The sequence below is a fragment of the Neoarius graeffei genome, chromosome 28 (genome assembly GCF_027579695.1).
Source record: "Neoarius graeffei isolate fNeoGra1 chromosome 28, fNeoGra1.pri, whole genome shotgun sequence".
NCBI lineage: Eukaryota > Metazoa > Chordata > Actinopteri > Siluriformes > Ariidae > Neoarius > Neoarius graeffei.
Window position 1 is genome coordinate 428,941 of NC_083596.1, and position 8,377 is coordinate 437,317.

General features: G+C 47.5%; 1 pseudogene; it reads right to left on the minus strand.

Moving 5' to 3' along the window:
- Positions 1-4,575: 4,575 nt before the first annotated feature.
- On the minus strand, positions 4,576-7,638 carry LOC132875398 (uncharacterized protein K02A2.6-like; annotated as a pseudogene).
- Between the last annotated feature and the right edge of the window lie 739 nt (positions 7,639-8,377).

The following is an 8,377-nucleotide window of genomic DNA, read 5'->3' on the forward strand; positions in this document are numbered from 1 at the left end:
TGTGTGTGTGAGTGTGTGTGTGAGTGTGTGTGTGTGTGAGTGTGTGTGTGAGTGTGTGTGTGAGTGTGTGTGTGTGAGTGTGTGTGTGTGTGTGTGTGTGTGTGTGTGTGTGTGAGAGAGAATCAAACCAAACCAAACCTGAGCTTGTAATCAACCACCAGAACTCCACTTCCTTAACCTGACCTACATTTTACACTGAAAAGAGACAAAAAGTGTGTGTGTGTGTGTGTGTGTGTTATTCAGTCCTGCATCTCCTCATGCTCACACCTCCTGAGCTTCCAATAGGGAAGCTGAGGCCTCAGTCTTCACTCCTTAATATTCACTGCTTTACTTTATACTCTCTCCTTTATTTTATAATCACTCCTTTATATTCACTACATTCCTTTATACCCACTCATTTATTTCATATTCAAATCAGTTTATTTGTATCGCACTTTTAACAATAAACCAAACCAAACCTGAGCTTGTAATCAACCACCAGAACTCCACTTCCTTAACCTGACCTACATTTTACACTGAAAAGCTACTTTGATTGCAAAGTAGCTTTACAGAAAAACATATTTTTAACATATAAGCTAATAAATTTATCCTTGATGATGAAGCCTGAGGTGACGGTGTTGAAGGAAAAACTCCCTCAGATGACACAGGGGAAAAAACCTCAAGAGGAACCAGACTGTAAAGGGAACCCATCCTCATCTGGGTAATAACAGATAGCGTGATTATAAATAACTCACTTCTATAACTGTGTCCTATAGAGTCACAAAGTACAACTGTGGAACCAGGAAATTCATTATAGTTTAACATGAAGTCTGTTTTGTTGAAGTTATAAACTGTTCATTGATGGAGACTTGAGTGTAAAACTGTTCATGACAACTGCAGTCCTACAGGTAGCAAGTTAACTGAAGTCCTCAGACATAAAAGCATTACTGTAAGTGTCCAGAGCGTCTTCCAAGTGCGACTTTCGACTCCCCATATGGGGCCGTCCTCCACAGGAGCGATGTGATGAGACTCCAGCAAGACATAGTGCATGAGGATGGATCAGGCAGGTCCGAGGAGCAGAAGAGGTTCAGCACCACGATCTCAGGATTGACATGTAACTCAGAGGGACAGACAGAGTGTGTGTGTGTGGGGGGCCCACAGGTTGTTAGGTATGCCCAAATGTCACCTGATGAGTAAGAACAGTATACATTCTGGATAATGTGGAGAGGAGATAATGTGTCCAGTGATGAGGAGAGCAGGGAGGATGCAGCAGATTCAGTAGGGAGACTGGCAAAGGATTCAAGTGGGGGGGAGGGAGGCAGTGACGGAGGAGGCAAGAGAGGAGGGAGAGAGGGAGCCGAGGTTATGATGGACTGTAATAGTGGGGGTAGGAGGGGGGATGATGGGTGGAGAGGAAGAGGGAGGGAGAAATGAAGTGGTAGTCAGAGAGATAGAGAGGGGTAACTGTGAGATCTGAGGCAGAGCAGTTTCTGAGGAAGACCAGGTTGAGAAGGTTGCCAGTTTTATGGGTTGGAGAAGAGTTCAGCAGGGAGAAATCAAAGGAGTTGTAGGTAACACAATCCATCTAAGAACTACAACACAGTCCCTTTAAGAAACTACAGGTCCCATCAACCCACTTCCGCATTGACCTACGTCACGCCTGGGCGGGATCATCTATGTCACTTCCTCCACGACTCCATAAGGGACCCGGAAATCCGCCATACTTTCTCTTTGGCTTCTGTAACCACACGGGAACAGACATAAAAAGAGGCACTCTCTCATCGGACCGTCCGAAACCACGACTTCTTTCTTGCAAGAAGAAAGATTCAGCGCATTTTCTTTCATTTACCTTTGGCCACGGTAGACTCTAGAATCGCACGATTTTAAACTCAGATTGAGTTACAACCGGTTTTCATTTATTCGCATTGTACGTACGTACGACTGCAGCCCAACCAGTTAAATTTAAAGTTAGAGGCGACCGGCTCCTTCTAACAAAGCGCTGTGCACATTGTTTTGCTCAGAGACTTTCTTCCCACGAACTACAAAGCATTGGATCAAGAATTCTCTGCCTTCTACAGAAGTCTTCATGAGCTCCTGTAAAATTCAGCATCTTCGTAACTTCTCTGTATTCCTACACAGAGGCAAGGTACTGGAGCAGATTTGGCATTTTGGGCAAAACCTAGTCTTAGGAATTAGCTTTATGAAGTAGTGTGAATTTAAACTCAGGAACTGTTTGTGTGCACACTGATTTTTGTGTTCCATAATTGTTCTATGTTCTCTCAGTCATTTGTTTAATAGATAAGGTTTTGCATGCTCTCTCTTTTCCTTTTTAACACTTTAATTTCATTATTACACATATTTTGACCTCATCAAGATTTCAGTGGATTTAGTAGTGTTATAAGCTAATGGAGTTAGCTACCAAGGCTAATCTTTGTCTCCACACGTGGCCACAGGCCTCACAAACACATCTTAGCTAGCAACCAAAGCTAACTCTTTTGTTCCACTTAGAAACACATGGTCACCTCTCCCACGTGGTGACCCCAACCCCTCACACACACACACACACATACACATACACACACATAACACACACACTGTTTGCTGAAGATTTCAATTGCTATTATTCAAAATTTTTTTCTTTGCTCTAATAAATTCAATTAATTATTGAAACTGTGTGTGTTTATTTGTTGTCCCGATATTTTTGAAGTCGCCCAATCTCAAAAGAATTCCAAGGTGCATATGAGTTATGTAATACGGTAAGTGATCAAAATCTCATCTCATCTCATTATCTCTAGCCACTTTATCCTTCTACAGGGTCGCAGGCAAGCTGGAGCCTATCCCAGCTGACTACGGGCGAAAGGCGGGGTACACCCTGGACAAGTCGCCAGGTCATCACAGGGCAGTGATCAAAATAATTTGGAATATACCATAATTTAGCTGTTTGGTAATTTATTATTAAGCACCAAAATTAATGGTATTATTTAATGAGACTGATTTAATATTTAATGAGGCTGATTTAATATTTAATGAGGCTGATTTAATATTTAATGAGACTGATTTAATGAGATTGATCACTTAATCACAAATTGCACCTACAGAGTGGAGTAGTGAAAGGAAGGAAGCAGAGTGGGAGGCTTCTAGGTGGAGGTTGAAGTCTCCCAGGAACATCAGTGGGGTGCCAGACTTAAAAGCATTACTGTAAGAGTCCAGAGCATCTTCCAAGTGCAACTTTCAACTCTCCATATGGGGCCGTCCTCCACAGGAGCGATGTGAAGAGACTCCAGCCAGAAGTAGGGCATCAGGATGGATCAGGCAGGTCCAAGGAGCAGAAGTGGTTCAGCATCTTACTGGTGTCTCAGGATCGACATGTAACTCAGAGAGGGACAGATGGGGGAGGGAGAAAGAGAGAGAAAACACAGATTGTTAGGTTTGCCCAATGTAACCTAATGGTTAAGAACAGTGTACATTGTGCGCTGAGTGAAAGCAGGGACTCCAGTGAGACTAACTCTGACATCATAACTAAAAGGGGAGAGCCAGAAGGTAACACAGACCTGAGGGAGCCCCGGGACAGAAAGCAGCAGCCACTCCATCGTCAACAAACCCCAGTGAGCGAGTGAGAGTGGGGGGAGGGGAGACACACAGCATCCATACCTCCCAGTTTACCGAAACACTCTATATCTGAGGATCCTCCTGTTATGTACTGACCTTAAGTTTAAACCAATAATAAGGAGACCGACATGGAGTGTGGTTTCTGTTCATTTACTGAAGACTGAACTGGACGGTACACAGGAAATCAGCCCAGGGGGCGTCGGGGGGGGGGGGGGGGGGGGTTATGGTAGCCTAATAGGGCCAAACTTACATAACATGAGACCCCAGCTCAATACCTAACATTTCCTCCCCCCTTATTCTGTAAGACTAACCCAAATGTCCACTGAGATAACATAACACTTATAATGTATAACATAACACAACATAGCATTCAAAAAGGATATGACGTTTCTTCAGCGAGGATTACAAGTCCAAGTGGTCTGGAGGCTGCCGCTCACGAGTGGGGTACCGGCGAGGATGGTGATTCACTGGAGATGGCGGCAGCGCTGGTTCCGCCGTTGATGGAGCCTGGGGGATCTGGTCTGCAGCGTCGTCCTCCTGAAGTGTGGCCTGCAGGTTTTCGGAGGCAGCCAGGCCCTCCAATGTCTCTGCCTGGCCTGCGATGTCAAGTGCCGGTGAGCCAACCAGCTCTGTGGAGGGGCCTTTGCTGGCCAACAGCTGGTCAGTATGATGGCGCCACACTGCATCTTTGCAGGTGCGGACTTTGTATGACAGCGGACCAGTGATGGCAACTATCTCCGCTGGCACCCACTTGGGACCCCGTAGGTAATTGCGAGCTAGAACAGGGTCTCCTAAGTGGAAAGACCGTGGTGTGACTGACCTACATTGACTCTGTTCTTGCTGACTGCTCAGCACGATTTGGCTCCTCGCCGGAGGACGTATGCAGTCCAGTTTGGTGCGCAGCACTCTTTTCAGGAGGAGTTCAGCGGGGGACGCCTTAGTGGTGCTGTGTGGCATGTTTCGGTAAGTCAGCAGGAAGCTGTGGAGTCACTGATGAAGGGAGCCTTGGGACACTGATGCCTTTAGACTGTGCTTTAAAGTTTGCACAAATCTCTCAGCCAGACCATTGGTGGACAGGTGGTAAGGTGCTGACCTGATGTGTTGAATTCCATTCATTCTGAGGAAAGCCTCCATCTCTTCGGAGACAAACTGGGGTCCGTTGTCACTCACCAGCTGTTCCGGTATTCCATACCGGCTGAACATTTCCTCCAGTCTCTCGATGGTTTTCCTGGTAGTTGTAGACCTCATGATGGCCACGTCTGGCCATTTGCTGTGCGCATCCACAACCACCAGGAACATTCTCTCCTCGAATGGTCCAGCAAAGTCTATATGTATGCGCTGCCAGGGCTCAGCTGGCCATTCCCATGGGTGGACTGCAGCTGGTTGTGGTGCGTTTCACACAGTCTGGCAGGTGGTGCAACGGGCCGCATTTTCCTCAATGCTCTTGTCTAACCCTGGCCACCAGAAGTAGCTGTGGGCCAGCTCCTTCATGCGCACTATGCCACAGTGCCCAACGTGGAGCTGTTTCAGCATGGGGCTCCGCAGAGAAGGGGGTATGATTACCCTTCTGCCCCACAGCAGACACCCTGACTGTACAGAGAGTTCCTGTTGTCTGACCAGGTATGGCTTGGTGTCCGGTGAGTCAGAAATTGTTCTACCTTTTATGATGGTATCCATCACAGCAGATAACACCGGATCGTTCCGGGTGGCATGTCTCACTTGTTTTGCGGTGACGGGGGTGTCGTACACTTGCTGGAAGTAGAAAATGTCAGTGTGTTGGGTCACTGGCCTCGCCACAGGGAGCGGGAGGCGGGACAGGGCATCTGCGTTACCATGTAGTTCAGATCGGCGGTACTTGATGTCGTAGTTATGGCCTGACAACAGCAAGGCCCATCTCTGCATTCTGCTTGCGGCCAGCGGTGGAATGCCCGTGTGTGTTCCCAGTAAGGCTGTTAGTGGTTTATGATCAGTCAGAAACGTGAATCTCCTTCTGAACAGATACTGATGGAATTTCCTAATTCCGAACACGATGCTCAGAGCCTCCCGCTCAATCTGTGCATAGTTACATTCAGCTTTGTTGAGGGTCTTCAAAGCAAAAGCAATGGGTTTGTCCGTGCCATCCGGCATGATGTGTGAGACGACCGCGCCAACCCCATAGGGGGAAGCATCACAGGCTAACTGAAGTGGCAATGCAGGGTCAAAATGGGTCAGCACATCAGAGTTCAGAAGGGTGTTCTTGGAACTGGCAAAAGCCATTTGGCAAGTCTCTGACCACTCCCATTTCCTTCCTTGCATCAGTAATTCATGGAGCGGTTTCAATAAGGTGGAGAGATTTGGAATGAATCGGCCATAATAGTTCAGGAGCCCAAGGTATGAGCATAACTGCTTTACGTTTTGTGGCGCTGGGGCTTCCAAGATGGCCCTGGTCTTGGAGGGTGCCTTGTGTAGACCCATGCCGTCGATCACATGGCCCAGGTATTCGATGGAGGGCTGGAAAAACTCACATTTTTCCTTGCAAACTTTCAGTCCATATTCCCTCAGCCTCTGTAGTGTCATGTCCAAGTTGTGGAGGTGGTCGGCATTGTCCCTCCCAGTGATGAGGATATCGTCCAAGTAGCACTGTACCCCCGGTAGCCCAGCCAGAATCTGATCCATGGCCTTTTGAAAGAGTGCGGGGGCTGACGTGATTCCAAAAGCCAAGTGGCAGTACCGAAAAAGGCCCTTATGCGTGCTGACTGTCAGTAGCTCTTTGGACTCGGGGTCCACTGGCATCTGCAGATAGGCCTGGTTCAAGTCAATTTTGCTGAATTGTTTGCCGTTTGCTAGACCGGCGAACAGGTCGTCGATAAGGGGCAGGGGGTAGTGTTCATTTTGCAAGGTTGAGTTAACGGTCACCTTGAAATCGCTGTAAATTCGTAGGCTTCCATTTTTCTTAAGGACAGGCACAATTGGGGTAGCCCAGTCACTGACAGGCACCGGTTCGAGCACCCCACTATTCACCAGATTGTCCAGCTCCTTTTCAACTTTTGGTCGCAGTGCGTATGGGACCAGCCGCGCTTTAATGAATCAGGGGTTGCTCCCTGGTTTCAGGGTCAGCTTTGCAGTGATACCCTTCATGTGCCCTAGTCCTTCTGTGAAGAGTTCACCATGTTTCTTTAATACAGCTTCTAGTGCTGTCTCTCCCTGGCTCAACATGCGGACGGAAGGCCAGTCAATCCGCACTTTATCCATCCATGATTGGCCTAGCAGGGACGGGTAATTGCCTCGAACAACGTATAAGGGCAGCTTTACACATTGTCCATTTAGCTCCACTTTGACCTTGACCAAGCCCTTGACAGCCACTGTCTCCCCCGTATAGGTCTTCAGCACCACCTGTGCTGGTTGGATTGGCAAGTGGTGTAAGTGTTTTTGATACACCGTCTCTGAAACAAGTGACACTGCTGCCCCGGTGTCAATTTCCATCCGCACTGGTTTGCCCTCCAGCAAGGGTGTCATCCAGTAGCTGTCAGACCCACCAGCCAGTGAAAGAATGTGAAGGGGAAACTCGTCATCAGTGGATTCACTGGCACTAGCTTCTTTTTCCATCACATGCACCGTTTTCTTATGTGAAGCAGCTTTCTTTTGTTTGTTAGTGTTTTTCTGCATTGACCGAGTTCCCTTTTTCTTACTACAACAGGCTTTTTCAATGTGACCTTTTTTTCCACAGGCATGGCACTTCAATTCTTTACACCAGCACTCTGCTGCCGGATGGCCTTGTTGGCCACAGCGATAACATGGCCTCACTGTCGAGCTGTCCTCTGTACTAGCTACCTTCAACACCTTAGCCGTGGCTGCACTCAACTGCTGTGCCTCCTTTGCAGCCATTTCCATTGACACACTTATTTTAATTGCTCTGGTCAGAGTTAATTTGTCCTCAGTTAGCAGTTTTCTCTGAGTGGCCTCGTTGCGAAGTCCACAGACCAACCGGTCACGAATGGCATCATTAAGCGAGTCCTCTTTAAATTCACAGTGCTCCGCTAACTTCCTGAGTGCAGCAACGAACATAGTCATGGTCTCCCCCTCCTCCTGATTACGTTTATAAAATCAGAACTGTTCAGCAATCATTAAGGGCTTAGGTGAGAAATGTGCAGTTAGAGTTTTAACAATTTCATCATATGTGAACTCCCCTGGCTTCTTGGGCTGTGCCAGTGCTCGGAACAGATTGAAAGTCTTTGAGCCCATTACTGTTAGGAATGCAGCTACCTTTTTCTCCACGCTGATTCCGTTGGCCAAGATGAAGAATTCAAAACGCTCGGTATACGCGCTCCATTGCTCCACAGTGTCATCAAACGGTCCAATGTTCCCCAATACACCAGCCATTGCAGAATGATTTCCCTGCGCTGTCCTTCGTCCGACTGTCTGCTGTCTGGCCCTCCAGATGAACTTTCCTGTTCGATGTTGTCTTCAGGTAAGCTTTCGATGCTAACTTCCCACACTTTCGTCGCCCGATGCACCGCTCATTTGGCACTGAACTAATCGACTACGCGACTAACTTGGAAAATAAAACATCTATTTACAAAAACGAACACTCTCAAACTTCTTCAAGGCAGCGTGAGATCAGACGCATCCTCGTCGCCAGTTGTTATGTACTGACCTTAAGTTTAAACCAATAATAAGGAGACCGACATGGAGTGTGGTTTCTGTTCATTTACTGAAGACTGAACTGGACGGTACACAGGAAATCAGCCCAGGGGGCATCGGGGGGGGGTTACGGTAGCCTAATAGGGCCAAACTTACATAAGATGACACC